Here is a 19,296-nt window from a genome sequence, read left to right as displayed (position 1 = left end):
GGAGGCGGTATCGCAGCGCCCCGGGTAAGTGGATCTGACCGGAGCGCTGCAGTGAGGAGAGTGTAGCGAGCGCTCCGGGGAGGAGCGGGGACCCGGAGCGCTCGGCGTAACAGTACCACGTCACCTTGACTTACATTTACGTCCATTGTCATTAATGGGTTAACACACCACTCCTATCTGGTGGCACATTAGATTGCATGCGCAATGCCCCAAATTTGAAGTAGTAGGACCAATTCCCGAAGGGACTGACAGTGGGCGATACATTTGACTAAAAAAGGCAAGATGATGAGATGAGCTGCCTTGGGCTAAAAATGGTCCACAGGCTGCTGTATTTTACCTCTGAATGCCGCATGACTTTCGTGACTTATTCGCCACAAACTAGGGTTCAAGCCGCAATGTTTTAGGGCACTTTCTGCCTGGGAAACAAACAGAAATGTTTCTGGCCATGTGTACATGCCTAATTTTTCTGGCCTCTGGTGCTGCACTGTGGCTTCAAAAACCAAACCAAAAAAAAGGCACATAACATGTATTAAACTGATAAGAATAGAACTACTTAACACACCACTCCTATCTGGTGTCACAATAGCTTGCATTTAAAAAATAAATAAATAATTTGGACTGTAATGTAATGGGCAGTCACACGTGTGCGTTTCAAGGCCTGCCAATGCACAGTGTCACACCAGTGCAACTCATATCTGGTGTAACAGTTGTGTACATTTGACTGCATAGAAAAATCTTCCCCTTGTATACCAAGAGCCCTCTCCCCCTTTCCCCCCAAAAACGACAGACTCAATTCTCCATTTTAACTGGTCTGGGTAGTGGTCACAGCTCAAATTTATTTTATGTAAACAAAATAACCATATAAAACTGCACGGCAGTTAACATTTAACATCAGCTTTTACCTCAACATAAACCAGAAACTCTTACCAAGGCGGTATGCCGACCGCCAGACTCCTGGCAGGCATATGTGCCCTCGGTACCTTTTCCTCCAACTCCTCTCTTACCAGGCCACCGAGGAGCCCATGTACACCTACACGTTGCTCCGACCGCCACTAAGGAGGAAAAGTGCCTGTTCTAGGCCATCCTGATAGCCCGACAAAAATATGTCCAAGCCTTTATCGTTCAGGTGGACCCCGTCCGGGATCATAAAACGCCTGTTGTCCCCTTCGAACTCCTCGTGGTGAACAACCACACCACCTCTCGAGCGCACAAACCTTGCCATCCCCGGTGGCGAACAACCACACCCCCTCTCGAGCATACAAACCTTGCCATCCTCGGAGGTGAACAACCACACCACCTCTCGAGTGCACAAACCTTGCCATCTGCGAGTTCACCAGCCGGCGAGATCAATCGATGGCTTCAGCCATCCTGAAGCTGGACAGGAAGGTGTGTGGCCATTTCAGGCATTCCTACACGGCCATGGCGCAAAGCATAAAGCACCGAATGGTACGATAGGTAGTTCCTGGGTACTGAGTCTCTAAATTCAGGTTCCAGGGCATTCAATAGGCCCTGTGCAAAGGGGCACTGCCAAAAGACGTCCATAGATGTTTCCTCCGCATACGGGCACCGTGGGCAGTTCCTGGTTTTGCACAGGCCACGGACATGCATGAATGACCTCAGAGATAATCACCCCCTGAATGCCATCCATGACAAGTCCTTGTGTCCATTGATTAGCCTTGCAGAGGCTACATTGTCCCAAACAATCTCTGCCATGGCCTTAGGGAGCCCTGGAACTGGCTCCAGCAAGTCCTTAGCTCTGATGAGCTTGTAAACGGTCTTAGGCTTCCACAAATCGGACTTGAGTCCCTCCAGATGGTGTTCCCCTATGAACCGGACAACATCCCCATAGTACCAGGGAGGGTGCCAGTTGTAAGGGATGGAGCTGTCCCACTTGTCCCAGCCGATCCTCTTCCAGTGGGGCAGGAGAAACAAGCATGACATGGACCTGCCCGGGGAGCCTTTCTTTTCGATCAAAGTCCTCTGCACGCTGACACATGCAAAAGAAGCCCGCAGCAGAGTGGGGATATCGGGGACTCCCTTCCCACCCTTGCTGGGCTCCTTGTACATGACAGTCTGATTTACTCCATTTTGCCCCAGATGAAGCAAAACACGGTACGGGTGATGGCCCTGCAAACAGTGGCAAGGGGGGGTGTTCATTTCCGAAAAACAGGTCCGAAGCGGAGGATACTCATCAGTCACCAAATATAGTGCCACTCAACGGAATCAAAAGCCTTATAGATATCCAGGCTGACCACATAACCAGGGGAGACACTCTACTCCGCTGCGGAGATGTTGAGCTGAAGTCTCAGCACAAGCCAGCAGAGAGGGGGTTAATAGAGCAGCAGCAGGATCAACTGTCAGCACCGCTCAGGCTCCAGCAAGTCCTGCAGCCAGGACACTTCCTCAGCACGAGAGCCCCACTGTCCCAGCAGCTGCAGGAGCCGGGGTTGCCCTGGAGACCTACACTACCTGATCGTTACAACATCATACCTGATGTTTTAAAGCACGTTATTCCACATTATTCATTTTTGCTTCATTTTATATATCAATTTTTATATTAATTCTTCACTAATAATTAATATAATGTTTTTAATATTTAAATAAATTACATGATTTGTCAATTTTTTATTACTTTTTATTTTTTATTATATTTTTTTATGATCACATATGCACTATTATTCTCATTTGTTTGTACTATTTATTAATTCATATTATATATATTTGCAAAATTTTCCTTTTTTCAACCCCTTGGGGATGGAGCCCATTATAACTAGAGATGAGCGAATCGAACTTGACGAACCCGAATTCGTTCCGAATTTCATGAAAAATTAGATTCACAAGGAATATCGCCGCAATTCTATCGCGCAAATCGCTTCATTAATCTCCATTTTACAGCGTTCCAGGCTATTGGATACCTAAGATGGCGGATCCACATGTGAGTACATGGGGCAAGGGATTATGGGAGGGCGGTAAACAGCGGCGGGAATGAGGGTAGGCGGGCTGACCCTGAATCACATGTGAGATGAAGCCTATCAGTGTTCACTGACCCCTGTGATGTCACAGCCCCTATATAATCGGCGGCCATCTTGCCTCTCTTCATTTCATCTATGCACTCAGATAGAGAGGACGGGACTGCGTGTGTGTGAATAGCTCATACCACAGCGTTACACTGTAACTGCTGGTCACATCAGCATTAGGGAAAGACAGGAGTGCAGAGTGCTGTGCTGTTACACTGAGAAGGATCATTGATTGCTAAACCTCCTATTCACGTTATTGAGCATTGCAGCAGAGAGGGGCAGATAGCTGTCAGCTGCCTCATACAGATCTCCAAGCTGCCTGAACTTTCTGAAGCATCTTATCTCCTCATTTTCAGCCCAATTGAGTTTATTTTTTTTGCTCCACAAATCTTCTGCTGCTCAGAATTGTGTGACAGAGTGCAATTTAGGGTTTAATCCATGTATTTTTTTTTTTTTTTTGTGGTGCTGCACTGTTGGGTCCTGCTGCTGTTCAGAAATACGTGATTGTTCAGTAGACTGTAGTGCATTTGTACCATTTTGTACCTGTTAATCTGTCAAGGGGCTGGCTACATACTGTGCAAGTCCAAACAATAGTGTTCACCGGCTGTTTTTTTTTTTTTATTGCTTTTTCTGCGTATAGTTAGGCATATTCCTGCCCTCATCAATGCATACCGCATAGATACATCCAAGTATTGTACCATTTAGTATCTGTTAAGCTGTCAAGGTGCTCCATACCGTCAAAGTCCAAACAATAGTATCCACCACCGGCTGGTGTTTTACAAAAATACAGAGTTTTTTTCTGCGTATAGTTAGGCATATTACTGCCCTCATCAGTGCATACCGCATAGGTACATCCAAGTGTTGTACCATTTAGTACCTGTTAATCTGTCAAGGTGCTCCAAACCGTAAAAGTCCAAACAATAGTATCCACCGGCTGGTGTTTTTTTTTACAAAAATACAGATTTTTTTCTGCGTATAGTTAGGCATATTACTGCCCTCATCAGTGCATACTGCATAAGTACATCCAAGTATTGTACCATTTAGCACCTGTTAAGCTGTCAAGGTGCTCCACACCGTCAAAGTCCAAACAATAGTATTCACCCGCTGGTGTTTTTAAAAAATACAGAGTTTTTTCTGCCTATAGTTGCGCATATCACTGCCCTCATCAGTGCATACTGCATAGGTACATCCAAGTATTGTACCATTTAGTACCTGTTTATCTGTCAAGGTGCTCCATATTGTCAAAGCCCAATCAATAGTATTCACCAGCTGGTGTTTTACAAAAATACAGATTTTTTTCTGCGTATAGTTAGGCATATTACTGCCCTCATCAGTGCATACCGCATAGGTACATCCAAGTATTGTACCATTTAGTACATGTTAAGCTGTCAAGGTGCTCCATACCATCAAAGTCCAAACAATAGTATTCACCGGCTGGTGTTTTACAAAAATACAGAGTTTTTTCTACGTAATGTTACGCATATTACTGCCCTCATCAGTGCATACCGCATAGGTACATCCAAGTATTGTACCATTTAGTACCTGTTAATCCGTCAAGGGCCTACATACTGTGAAAGGACAGCCGTAAGTAATTACCTGCTGCTGTTCTAGATAAATACTGTTTAACCCCTTGGGGACGGAGCCCATTATGACCCTAAGGACGGGAGCATTTTTTGCAAATCTGACCACTGTCACTTTAAGCATTAATAACTCTGGAATGCTTTTACTTATAAATTTGATTCCGAGATTGTTTTTTCATGACATATTCTACTTTATGTTAGTGGTAAATTTTCGGCGATACTTGCATCCTTTCTAGGTGAAAAATTTGAAAATTTCATGAAAAATTTGAAAATTTTGCATTTTTCTAACTTTGAAGCTCTCTACTTATAAGGAATATGGATATTCCAAATAAATTATGTATTGATTCACATATACAATATGTCTACTTTATGTTTGCATCATAAAATTGACGAGTTTTTACTTTTGGAAGACGCCAGAGGGCTTCAAAGCTCAGCAGCAATTTTCCAATTTTCCGCAAAATTTTCAAAATCGGAATTTTTCAGGGACCAGTTCAGGTTTGAAGTGGATTTGAAGGCTCTTCTGGTTAGAAATGCCCGATAAATGACCCCATTATAAAAACTGCACCCCCCAAAGTATTCAAAATGACAATCAGTAAGTGTGTTAACCCTTTAGGTGTTTCACAGGAATAGCAGCAAAGTGAAGGAGAAAATTCAAAATCTTCATTTTTTACACTGGCATGTTCTTGTAGACCCAGTTTTTGAATTTTTACAAAGGGTAAAAGGAAAAAAATCCTCTCAAAATTTGTAACCCAATTTCTCTCGAGTAAGAAAATACCTCATATGTGTATGTCAAGTGTTCGGCGGGCGCACTAGAGGGCTCAGAAGCGAAGGAGCAACAATGGGATTTAGGAGAGTGAGTTTTTCTGAAATGGTTTTTGGGGGGCATGTCCCATTTAGGAAGCCCCTATGGTGCCAGGACAGCAAAAAAAAAACCACATCGCACACTATTATGGAAACGACACCCCTCAAGGAACGTAACAAGGGGTACGGTGAGCCTTAACACCCCACAGGTGTTTGACAACTTTTTGTTAAAGTCAGATGTGTAAATGAAAAAAATGTATTTTTCCACTAAAATGCTGGTTTTTCCCCAAATTTTACTTTTTTACAAAGGGTAATAGGAGAAAATGCCCCCCAAAATCTGTAACCCCATTTATTCTGAGTATGGAAATACCCCATATGTGGACGTCAAGTGCACTGCGAGCGAACTACAATGCTCAGAAGAGAAGGAGCGCCATTGAGCTTTTAGAGAGATAATTTGTTTGGAATGGAAGTCGGGGGCCATGTGCATTTACAAAGCCCCCCGTGGTGCCAGAACAGTGGACCCCCCCACATGTGACCCCATTTTGGAAACTACACCCCTCACGGAATGTAATAAGGGGTGCAGTGAGTATTTACACCCCACTGGCGTTTGACAGATCTTTGGAACAGTGGGCTGTGCAAACAAAAAAATTAAATTTTTCATTTTCACAGACCACTGTTCCAAAAATCTGTCAGACACCTGTGGGGTGTAAATGCTCACTGTACCCCTTATTACATTCCGTGAGGGGTGTAGTTTCCAAAATGGGGTCACATGTGGGTATTTATTATTTTGCATTTATGTCAGAACCGCTGTAAAATCAGCCACCCCTGTGCAAATCACCAATTTCGGCCTCAAATGTACATGGTGCGCTCTCACTCCTGAGCCTTGTTGTGCGCCCGCAGAGCATTTTACGCCCACATATGGGGTATTTCCGTACTCAGGAGAAATTGCGTTACAAATTTTGGGGGTCTTTTTTTCCTTTTACCTCTTGTGAAAATAAAAAGTAAAGGGCAACACCAGCATGTTAGTGTAAAATTTTTTTTTTTTTACACTAACAGGCTGGTGTAGACCCCAACTTTTCCTTTTCATAAGGGGTAAAAGGAGAATAAGCCCCCCAAAATTTGTAGTGCAATTTCTCCCGAGTACGGAAATACCCCATATGTGGCCCTAAACTGTTTCCTTGAAATACGACAGGGCTCCAAAGTGAGAGAGCACATGCGCATTTGAGGACTAAATTAGGGATTGCACAGGGGTGGACATAGGAGTATTCTACGCCAGTGATTCCCAAACAGGGTGCCTCCAGCTGTTGCTAAACTCCCAGCATGCCTGGACAGTCAGTGGCTGTCCGGAAATGCTGGGAGTTGTTGTTTTGCAACAGCTGGAGGCTCCGTTTTGGAAACACTGCTGTACAATACGTTTTTTATTTTTATTGGGGGGGGACAGTGTAAGGGGGTGTATAGGTAGTGTTTTACTCTTTATTAGGTGTTAGTGTAGTGTAGTGTTTTTAGGGTACATTCACACTGGCGGGTTACGATAAGTTTCCCGCTAGGAATTTGCGCTGCGGCGAAAAATTTGCCGCAGCTCATACTTGAAGCAGGAAACTTGCTGTAAACCCGCCCGTGTGAATGTACCCTGTACGTTCACATGGGGGGGGGGAACCTCCAGCTGTTTCAAAACTACAACTCCCAGCATGCACGGTCTGTCAGTACATGCTGGGAGTTGTAGTTTTGCAACAGCTGGAGGCACACTGGTTGGAAAACCTTCAGTTAGTTTCAGTTACCTAACTCAGTATTTTCCAACCAGTGAGCCTCCAGCTGTTGCAAAACTACAACTCCCAGCATGCACGGTCTGTCAGTACATGCTGGGAGTTGTAGTTTTGAAACAGCTGGAGACACACTGGTTGGAAAATACTGAGTTGGGTTCTGTTACCTAACTCAGTATTTTCCAACCAGTGTGCCTCCAGCTGTTGCAAAACTACAATTCCCAGCATGTCTGATCACAGAAGGGCATGCTGGGAGATGTAGTTATGCAACAGCTGGAGGTACGCAACTACAACTCCCAGCATGCCGAGACAGCTGTTTGCTGTGTGGGCATGCTGGAATTTGTAGTTTTGCAACATCTGGAGTGCTACAATTTAGAGACCACTGAACAGTGATCTCCAAACTGTGGACCCCCAGATGTTGCAAAACTACAACTCCCAGCATGCCCAGACAGCAAACAGCTGTGTGGGCATGCTGGGAGTTGTAGTTTTGCAAGATCTAGAGGGCAGTATAGAGATCACTGTGCAGTGGTCTCTAAACTGCAGACCTCCAGCTGTTGCAAAACTACAAATTCCAGCATGCCCACACAGCAAACAGCTGTCTGGGCATGCTGGGAGTTGTAGTTTTGCAACATCTGGAGGGCTACAGTCTAGAGACCACTATAGTGGTCTCAGACTGTAGCCCTCTAGATGTTGCTATGCAACTACTCACCGGCTTCCGTCGCATCCGGGAGCCGTCCTCTTCTGCCGCACGCCGCCGCAGATCTCCGTCGCCGCCGCCGATCCCCGTCGCTCCGCTGCCTCCGGAGGGGTAAGTGGACTCCGGCGCCGGTCCTCTTCATTTTCCCCGTTCTGCCCCGCCTATTGTGGGAGGGCAGGACGGGGAAAACGAAAGTAAACCCGTCCGCCCCAGATCTGCTATTGGTGGTCGCGTCTAGACCACCAATAGCAGAGATAGGAGGGGTGGCAACTCTGCCACCTCACTCCTATCGCTTTAGGGGGATCGTGGGTATCTTAGACACCCGCGATCCCCCTTCTATTCCGGGTCACCGGGTCACCATAGACCCGTAATGACCCGGAATCGGCGCAAATCGCAAGTGTGAATTCACTTGCGATTTGCGCCGATCGCCGACATGGGGGGGTCTAATGACCCCCCTGGGCATTTGCACAGGGTGCCTGCTGATAGATATCAGTAGTCACCCCGGCCCGGTCCCCGCCCGGCGCGCGGCGGGGGCCGAAATTCCCACGGGCGTATGGATACGCCCTTCGTCCTTAAGTACCAGGACGCAAGGGCGTATGCATACGCCCTTCGTCCCCAACAGGTTAAAGAGTAGTGTAGCGTATTGTAATACCCTCATAAACGCAGACAGAGAAGTGTGTATGTCAGACAGAGAAGTGCCAGGACGTGCACAGAGAAGTGGCAGAGGCCTAAATACTTCAGGCAGATTTGGCAGCAGACTTGTGTCTTTCAGGAACTACTTGCCTCCTGCCCTCAGGCCTTGGGCCTTCAATTTTTGGACATTTAGCAGTAGCTAAATACATGCTTAATGCAAATTTCAACATTGATCTTTAAATGTAAGGGGTTATGAAACCCTCTTGGGTACTGCGAATGACTGCTCCAGACTCATTCTGTGTCTCTCAGGAAATAATTTCCTCCCTGATGCCTCAGGCCTTGAGCCTACAATTTTTGGAAGTTTAGCAGTAGCTAATACATGCTTAATGCAAATTTCAACAATGATCTTTAAATTCTAGGTGCTCTGCCAGGGCCTTCTCCTACCCCGCCGTGGCCGATCCTAGGACCTCACTAAACCATCCAATCGGTAGTAGAGACATGCGGTGTGTACAAAGGGCAGGGACTTAATGAACCCGAGCTTATGACCCGCGCTTAGTTGTGATTCCTCTTTCCTGGCAAATAATTGCAATCCCTGATCCCTATCGCGAACAGGGTTCAGCGGTTTACCCACACCTGTCGGTGAAAGATAGACACACGCTGGTCCGTTCAGTGTAGCGCGCGTGCTGCCGCGGACCTCTGAGGGCATAACACACCTGTTATTGCTCGATCTCACGAGTGATCGTGCGATGTAATGGGTTATTAAAGCCTCTTTGGTACTGCTGATGCCTACTCCTGACTGCTCCTGTGTCTTTCAGGAACTACTTGACTTCATGATGCTTCTGGGCTTGGGCCTTTAATTTTAGGATTTTTGAAATACATACGTACATGCTTAATTTAAATTTCAACATTTATGGTGCAATATATGGGGTTATTAAACACTCTTGGGTAGTGTTTTTTTCAAATTTTCTGATAATTATCACAGTAATAAACTTGAATTGTCCACAATAATAACCATTACACCATTAAACGATTGCGTGTGATTTTTTAAGTAAAATTTTCAAAAAAAAATATGCAGAGGGATGAACTCTGCTTCTTTATTTCATAAAAAATAATTTTATAGAAGAATGTCTTTTGGTGGTCCACCGTCCTGCATTATAGAGTCTTCTGGACTCTTGGATATGCGCTTGTTCTTAAACAAAGGTAGAAAAACCAAAAATGGCCGGTCAGGGCTATGGAGATGTTGCGCCTACATCTTACGGCCACATGAGCCCTGTGGGTGCTTGTGAGATTAGGTCCTTTGTACCCACACGGCTGGGTCCGAGACACAAATTTTGATTTAAAATTTCAAATAAAAAAATCACACGTTTCAATGGTCTCCTCATGCTGCAGCCAACTGCAGGCTGCGTCATTCTGGTAATATATAGAGAGCACTCGCTGTCCTAAATTTTAGTTAAAATTTTTCGGCAAAAATGTTTGTCTTTTTTATTAGGGATTGTGAAGCTTTGGTGTGTACTCATGCATCAGCCAACTCCAGCCTGTGTTATTCAGGGAATATATGGTTTACTGAGTGTGCTGCTGGGCCTGGGTCTGGGAATTTCAAATTTTCTCATAGGTAGCACCCGCTATCCAAAAGTCTTCTTCATACATTTTTACAATTGTTGTGTTTTTTGGGAGGGATTGTGAAGCCATAGTATGTACTCATGCATCAGCCAACTCCAGGCTGTGTCATTCAGGCAATATATAGGTAGCAGCCGCTGTCCTAAATATTCTTAAATTTTTTTTTTTTAAATGGTTGTTTTTTCTTTGGGATTCTGAAGCCCTGGAGTGTCAGCCCGTTGGTCCTGTGACAGTGTGCTACTCCGCCTCCACATTCTCCACTGTCTTAAACCTTCACTGCCCGCACAAGTCTCAGTGGCCCTTCAGCATACCATGTGTGCAGGTCACGGCGGTGTCACACTGTTCTTCACATGGTTTGCCTTGGCGAGAAGTCATGGAAACAATGGCCGGTCAGGGCAATGGAGACGTTGCACCTAAATCTCACGGCCGCATGAGCCCTATGGGGGCTTGTTGGATTTGGTCCTTCGTACCCACATGCTGGTGTCCTGGAAACGCAAAGGTTGTTTTAAATTTTTAATAAAAATATGATGGCGCTGCTGGGCCTGGGAATTTCTAATTTTCACATAGGTAGCACCCGCTATCCAAAATCTTTTTCAAAAATTTCAAAAATTGTGGTGTTTTTTGGGGGGGATTGTGAAGCCCTGCTGTGTACTCGTACATCAGCCAACTCCAGGCTGTGTCATTCAGGCAATATATGAGTTACTGATGCCGCTGTGGGGCATGGGTCTGGGAATTTCTAATTTTCTCATAGGTAGCACCCACTATCCAAATTCTTTTTCAAACATTTCTAAAATTGTGGTGTTTTTTGGGGGGGGATTGTGAAGCCCTGCTGTGTACTCGTGCATCAGCCAACTCCAGGCTGTGTCATTCAGGCAATATATGAGTTACTGATGCCACTGTGGGGCCTGGGTCTGGGAATTTCAAATTTTCTCATAGGTAGCACCCGCTATCCAAAATCTTTTTCAAAAATTTCTAAAATTGTGGTGTTTTTTGGGGGGGATTGTGAAGCCCTGCTGTGTACTCGTGCATCAGCCAACTCCAGGCTGTGTCATTCAGCCACAATATGGTATGGTGTCCTTATGCTGCCAACACCTCCACATTGTGCCATTCAGCCACTAAATGGTCTCCTCATGCTGCCAACACCTCCACGCTATGTCATACAGTCACTATATGGTCTCCTGACACTGATGTCACCACCAGGCTCTGTCATTGTGCTGCTGTGTGGCAGTGATTCTAAAAGTGATGCCGGTAATCTGCATGCTATTCTGAATAACAGTATTGTTTCACTAACCCAGCACACTCCATACGCGTTTTAGAACACAGCAAAGTGTTCTATACCCCTATAGAGGCTGTATGTAGGCTAGAAATAGCCTTTTTTTAACCCCTTAAGGACTCAGGGTTTTTCCGTTTTTGCACTTTCGTTTTTTCCTCCTTACCTTTTAAAAATCATAACCCTTTCAATTTTCCACCTAAAAATCCATATTATGGCTTATTTTTTGCGTCGTCAATTCTACTTTGCAGTGACATTAGTCATTTTACCCAAAAATGCACGGCGAAACGGAAAAAAAAATCATTGTGCGACAAAATCTAAAAAAAAAAAAACGCCATTTTGTAACTTTTGGGGGCTTCCGTTTCTATGCAGTGCATATTTCGGTAAAAATTACACCTTATCATTATTCTGTAGGTCCATACGGTTAAAATGATACCCTACTTATATAGGTTTGATTTTGTCGCACTTCTGGAAAAAATCATAACTACATGCAGGAAAATTTATACGTTTAAAAATGTCATCTTCTGACCCCTATAACTTTTTTATTTTTCCACGTATGGGGCGGTGTGAGGACTCATTTTTTGCACCGTGATCTGAAGTTTTTATTGGTATGATTTTTGTTTTGATCAGACTTTTTGATCACTTTTTATTCATTTTTTAATGTTATAAAAAGTGAACAAAATACGCTTTTTTGGACTTTGGAATTTTTTTGCGCGTACGCCATTGACCGTACGGCTTAATTAATGATATATTTTTATAGTTCGGAAATTTACGCACGCGCCGATACCACATATGTTTATTTATTTATTTTTTTACACTGTTTTATTTTTTTTTTATGGGAAAAGGGGGGTGATTCAAACTTTTATTAGGGAAGGGGTTAAATGACCTTTATTAACACTTTTTTTTTACTTTTTTTTGCAGTGTTATAGGTCCCATAGGGACCTATAACACTGCACACACAGATCTCTCATCCTGATCACAGGCGTGTATTAACACGCCTGTGATCAGCATTATCGGCGCTTGACTGCTCCTGCCTGGATCTCAGGCACGGAGCAGTCATTCGTCGATCGGACACTGAGGAGGCAGGTAAGAGCCCTCCCGGTGTCCGATCAGCTGTTCAGGACGCCGCGATTTCACCGCGACGGTCCCGAACAGCCCGACTGAGCAGCCGGGATACTTTCAGTTTCACTTTAGAAGCGGAGGTCAGCTTTGACCGCCGCTTCTAAAGGGTTAATACCGCACATCGCCGCGATCAGCGATGTGTGGTATTAGCCTCGGGTCCCGGCCGTTGATTAGCGCCGGGACCGACGCGATATGATGCGGGATCGTGGCGCGATCCCGCTTCATATCGCGGGAGCCGGCGCAGGACGTAAATATACGTCCTGCATCGTTAAGGGGTTAATATAGATTGGCGGCAAAAAAAAATTTGTATCGAAACAAACTTTTTCAGAAAATTCAGCGAATCAGCCGAATCGAATTTTTTAAAAGTTCGCTCATCTCTAATTTTAACCCTAAGGACGAGAGCATTATTTGCAGTTCTGACCACTGTCACTTTAAGCATTAATAACTCTGGGATGCTTTTACTTTTCATTCTGATTCTGAGAATGTTTTTTCGTGACATATTCTACTTTATGTTAGTGGTGAATTTTTGTCGATACTTGCATCATTTCTTGGTGAAAAATTCCAAAATTTGATGTAAAAATTTAGCATTTTTCTAACTTTGAAGCTCTCTGCTTGTAAGGAAAACAGACATTCGAAATAAATGATATATTGATTCACAAATACAAAATGTCTACTTTATACTTTCATCACAAAGTTGACATGTTTTTACTTTTAGAAAACATCAGAGGGCTTCAAAATTTTCAAAATCTGAATTTTTCAGGGACCAGTTCAGTTTTGAAGTGGATTTGAAGGGCCTTCATATTAGAAATAGCCCATTAATTATGCCATTATAAAACTGCACCCCTCAAAGTATTCAAAATGACATTCAGAAAGTTTGTTAACCCTTTAGGTGTTTCACAGGAATAGCATGAAAGTGAAGGAGAAAATTCTAAATCTTCATTTTTTACACTCGCATGTTCTTGTAGACCCAGTTTTTGAATTTTTACAAGGGGTAATAGGAGAAAAAGCCCCCAACATTTGTAATGCAATTTCTCTCGAGTAAGGAAATACCTAATTTGTGTATGTCAAATGTTCGGCGGGCGCAGTAGAGGGCTCAGAAGGGAAGGAGCAACAATGGGATTTTGGAGAGTGAATTTTACTGAAATGGTTTTTGGGGGGCATGTTGCATTAAGAAAGCCCCTATGGTGCCAGAACAGCAGAAAATCCCTCACATGGCATACCATTTTGGAAACTACACCCCTCAAGGCACATAACATGGGGTCCAGTGAGCCTTAACACCCCACAGGTGATTGACGACTTTTCGTTAAAGTCGGTTGTGTATATGAAAACATTTTTTTCACTAAAGTGCAGTTTTTTTCCCCCCAAATTACCATTTCTACAAAGGGTAATGGGAGAAAATGCCCCCAAAATTTGTGACCCCATCTCTTCTGAGTATGGAAATACCCCATGTTAGGAACTAAAATGCTATGTGGGCGAACTACAATGCTCAGAAGAGAAGGAGTCACTTTTGGCTTTTGGAAAGCAAATTTTGCTGAAATGGTTTTTGGGGGGCATGTCGCATTTAGGAAGCCCCTATAGTGCCAGAACAGCAAAAAAAAAAAAAAAAACACAAGGCATACTATTTTGGAAACTACACCCCTCAAGGCACATAACAAAGGGTCTAGTGAGCCTTAACACCCCACAGGTGAATGACGAACTTTCATTAAAGTGGGACGTGAAAATGAAAAATTTTATTTTTAACACTAAAATGCTGGTGTTACCCCAAACTTTTCATTTTCACAAGGAGTAAATTCCCCCCAAAATTTGTAACCCCATTTCTCTCGAGTAAGGAAATACCTCATATGTGGATTTAAAGTGATCCACGGGTGCACTAGAGGGCTCAGAAGGGAAGGAGCGATATTGGGCTTTTAGAGAGCGAATTTTGCTGAAATGGTTTTTGGTGGCATGTCCCATTTAGGAAGCCCCCATGATGCCAGAACAGTAAAAAAAAAAAAAAACACATGGCATACTATTTTGGAAACTACGCCCCTCACAGAATTTAATAAGGGCTGCTGTGAGCATTTCCACCCCACTGTCATTTGACAGATCTTTGGAACAGTGGGCTGTGCAAATGAAAAATTACATTTTTCATTTTTACAGACGACTGTTCAAAAAATCTGTCAGACACCTGTGGGGTGTAAATGCTCACTACACCTCTTGTTACATTCCGTGAGGGGTGTAGTTTCCAAAATGGGGTCACATGTGGAGGGGGTCCACTGTTCTGGCACCATGGGGCTTTGTAAACACACATAGCCTTCAATTCCAGCCTAATTCTCTCTCAAAAAGCCCAATGGCGCCCCTTCTCTTCTGAGTATTGTAGTTCGCCCGCAGAGCACTTTACATCCACATATGGGGATATTTATATACTCAGAAGAAATGGGGTTACAAATTTTGGTGGGCTTTCTTCCTATTTCCCCTTGTGAAAAAAAAATCGGAGTAACACCAGCATTTCAGGGAATTTTTTTTATTTATTTTCATGTCCAACTTTAACGAAAATTTGTCAAAGACCTGTGGGTTGTGTAGGCTCAATATACCCCTTGTTACATTCCGTGAGGGGTGTAGTTTCCAAAATGAGGTCACATGTGGGTGTTTTTTTTTTTTGCATTCATGTCAGAACCGCTGTAATGATCAGCCACCAATCACCAATTTAGGCCTCAAATCACCAATTTAGGCCTCAAATGTACATGGTGCGCTCCCTCACTACTGAGCCATGTAGTTCATCCGCAGAGCATTTTATGTACACATATGGGGTATTTCCATACTCAGAAGAAATTACGTTAGAAATTTTGGGGGTCTTTTTCTCCTTTTACCTCTTGTGAAAATGAAAAGTATGGGGCAACACCAGCATGTTAGTGTAATAATTGAATTTTTTTTACACTAAAATGCTGGTGTAGCCCCCAACTTTAGCTTTTCATAAGGGGTAAAAGGAGAAAAATCCCCCCAAAATTTGTAATGCAATTTCTCCCGAGTACGGAAATACCCCATATGTGACCCTGAACTGTTGCCTTTAAATACGACAGGGCTCTAATGTGAGAGAGCACATTTGAGGCCTAGATAAGGAATTTGCAATAGGGGCGGACCCGGTTACAAGGATGGGGCTTGTCTCCACCAAAACCCTACAGCAGTGTTTCCCAAACAGGGTGCCGCCAGCTGTTGCAAGACTCCCAGCCTGCCAGGACAGTCTATGGCTGTCCGGCAACACTGGGAGTTGTGGTTTTGCAACAGCTGGAGACACCGTTTAGGAGACACTGCCATATGAGACGTTTTTCATTTTCATTGGGGGGGGGGAGACTACGACGTGTAAGGGGGTGTATATGTACATGTAATGTTTTACTTTTTATTATTTGTTAGTGTAGTGTTTTTAGGGTACATTTACACAGGCGGGGGTTCACATTAAGCTTTCAGCTGGGAGTTTGAGCTGCGGCGGAAAATTTTCCCCCCTTACCACCCGTGTCTCCAGCCCCCCCCCCCCCCCCCTCTGCTCTGCCCCGACGATCGGTGAGCAGAGCGGGGTAAATGAACTCTAGCGCCCCTCCTGCCATTGGTGATTGGAAATACGGAGGGCGTATGGATACGCCCTCCGTCCTTACGTGACGGGACGCGAGGTGTATGCATACGCCCTTCGTACCCAAGGAGTTAAACATATAATTTTTTCATCCATTTTACATAGATTTATAATTTGTAATATACCACATGTCACTATATTTAATATAATTGTTTCCCCCTTATAAGTTTCACATTACCTATGAAATACATTCTTATTCTATAGTATTATGGCTGGGTAAGTATCACTTCACTTCAGGAAAATTTACACGTTTAAAATTGTCCTCTTCTGACCCCTATAACTTTTTTATTTTTCTGCGTATGGGGTGGTATCAGGCCTCATTTTTTTAAATGTGATCTGCAGTTTTTAGTGGTTTCATTTTTGTAATGATAGGACTTTTTGATCTCTTTTTATAAATTTTTTCATGATATGAAAAGTGACCAAAAATACGCTATTTTGAAATTTGGAATTTTTTTGCGCGTACGCCATTGACCCTGCAGTTTAATTTATGATAAATGTTTACAATTCAGACATTTCTGCACGCGGTGATACCACATATGTTTATTTTTATTTTTACTTACACTGTTTTTTATTTATTTTTTTAATGGGAAAAGGGGGGTGGTTCAAACTTTTATTATTTTTCACTTATTTTATGCAATGTTATAGCTCCCTTAGGGGGCTATAACACTGCACACACTGATCTTTTACATTGATCAATGGTTCATCATTGGAAACAATTAATCAATGATTCTGCCGCTTGACTGCAGTTAGTTTTAACAATCCCCCAGCGCGTCAGGCCCAAGGCTGACATCACAATGGCACATGCGCAGATTACCCTCACAATCGAGAACGAACTGCGCATGCCCCAATCACCGGAGCCGATTCACCGCAAGCAGCCCAATCAGCATTCAGCTTAGAAGAAGCTGAAAGTAAGGAGGTGCGCTTATGATGGCAGAATATTCATTAAGGCGGGAGGCGGGCACGAACGGAGCGAGGGGCAGGCCGGCCTCCCACACAACACCCTGCAGGGTGACGTATCGATGGCAAGATGGCGGCGGGAGAAAAAAAAAGTGGTCGAGGCTATCCAGCAAACGGAATTATAAAGGAATTAACCAGCTTCCGGGTCTGTTAAAAAAAGGTAAAAAAAAAAACACATATAGTAGCATTAGCAACAGGAAAGAAAGCGTTAATGACATATAGCCACAGTACTAACTAACTGGCCAAAGAAGGTTAAAGCAGTGGAGAACCCCTTTAAAGGGGAATTGCTGATTTTTTTATTTATTTTTTTTATTTGACTTTTCTACAGGGGCTGTAAAGTTAGTGTAGTTCATAATATAGTGTCTGTACCTTTGTTTTAAAGTGGTCTCACAATTCTTCTCTGATTTTTGCCCCAACGTTTATTTTTAACAGAAAACAAAATTAGTGTTGTCTCAGGTTTTCCCAGGTTGCAGTGCGACCCGAGACAGTACATCACTAGTATAGTGTTTAAAGCGAGCCTGTCTTTGCGTTAATAGGTGGAGCGACTGTTGGGTGGGAGGGAGATCTTTCTGCAAGAATTGTAGTTTTGCAACAGCTGGAGGCATGTGTGGAGGGGACTCTTTCTAAGCATGTACATTTCTGTCTGGCACATATGTACTAAAATCACCTTGGTGGATAAGTAATGTTTAAAGAAATGTTAAAGGGGTATTCTAGGGATTTTGTCTTATTAGACTGTGCCACAGGGGCGGTAATGTTAGTGTAGTTCATCATATAGTGTCATTACCAGTGTTTGATGGCTGGTTTCACAATTCTTATGTGATCTTTACCCTGATGTTCATTTTTAGCAGCATACAAAATTAGTGTTGTCTCAGGCCTTCCCCAGGTTGCAGTGCAGCCCGAGACAATGTATCACTAGCCAGGTGTTGAAAGGGAGCCTGTCTGCTTCAATGGGTAGAGCTACAGCTGCGTGGGGAGATAATTCTCCACAGGGCTAGAGGGAATTGTAGTTTTATGAACAGCACACATAGCTCAGCTGTACTGCAAAGGATGTGGTGGCTGATGTGTGGGAGGGAGAAAAGTTACCTCACACTTACAAACAAGGCCTCCTGGGACTTGAAGTTGGAGGAAGGGAACTGTAACAGGAGAAAAAAAGAAAGTAGAAGTGATATGGTGGACAACATAGTCATTTAGCCCCAAGACAAGCACAAATCCTTCCTAAACATGTCCATTTCTGTCTGGCAGGTAAGTACTAAAGTCAACTCATGGTGGATAACTCCTTTAAGCATTCTAATTCCTAGAATCATACACTTCAATTTCATTAGGCTTGTGCAATTTGTTTTGGACGTAATTAGTTTTTGTCCTAATTGTTCAGATTTCGTACATTCGGATTGATCCGAATGTACAAAATATTTACATCCAAATGAATCCGAATTCATAACAAAATAAATTGTACATGCCTACGAAATTGTGAAAAACAAATTTTATTTTTGTTAAAACAAAATTTGTTTTCATTTAGAAGCAAGGGACCATTTAATAAAGTATGTGTGTTTCAGTTTTTTCTATATTTTTTACATTTTTTAGGTAGTACTACTGCTCCCAGCATGGAACAGACTGTTCCATGCTGGGAGTAGTAGTACCTGTACTAATAGACATATTGCCCCGGGTATCAGTCTGACACCCAAAGCGATCGTCTATAATATAGCAAAGATGTGAGCGGCTCTATACAGCGCTCGCATCTCTGCTCTGTACTCCGGTCAGTGATGTGAATAGAACATCACTCATTCATATTTTCCGCCCAGAGTGGGGATTGGCCGTATATTTGCAGCCAATCACAGCTCTGAGGGAAATATGAATGAGTGATGTTCTATTCACATCACTGACCGGAGTATAGTGCAGAGATGCGAGCCACTCCATCTCTGCTATAGACAGGATGATTGCAGCGAGTGTCAGTAGTAATACTCACTGTGATCTGTTCTTACCTGCAGGTACTACTACTTCCAACAGAGAGCACACTCTTCTCCATGCTAGGAGCTGTAGTACCTGCATTAATAGACAGATCGCAGAGAGTGTAACTTCTGACGCCTGTTGCGGTCTGTCTATTAATGCAGGTACTACAGCTCCCAGCATGGAGCAGAGTGTGTTCCATTTTGGGAGTAGTAGTACCTGCAGTTAAGGAAAGATCACAGCAGACATCACTCCTGACGCCTGCTGTGATCCTCCTGTATAATGTATAGATGT

The sequence above is a fragment of the Hyla sarda genome, chromosome 1 (assembly GCF_029499605.1).
Source record: "Hyla sarda isolate aHylSar1 chromosome 1, aHylSar1.hap1, whole genome shotgun sequence".
Lineage (NCBI taxonomy): Eukaryota > Metazoa > Chordata > Amphibia > Anura > Hylidae > Hyla > Hyla sarda.
This window is presented reverse-complemented; position numbering follows the sequence as displayed.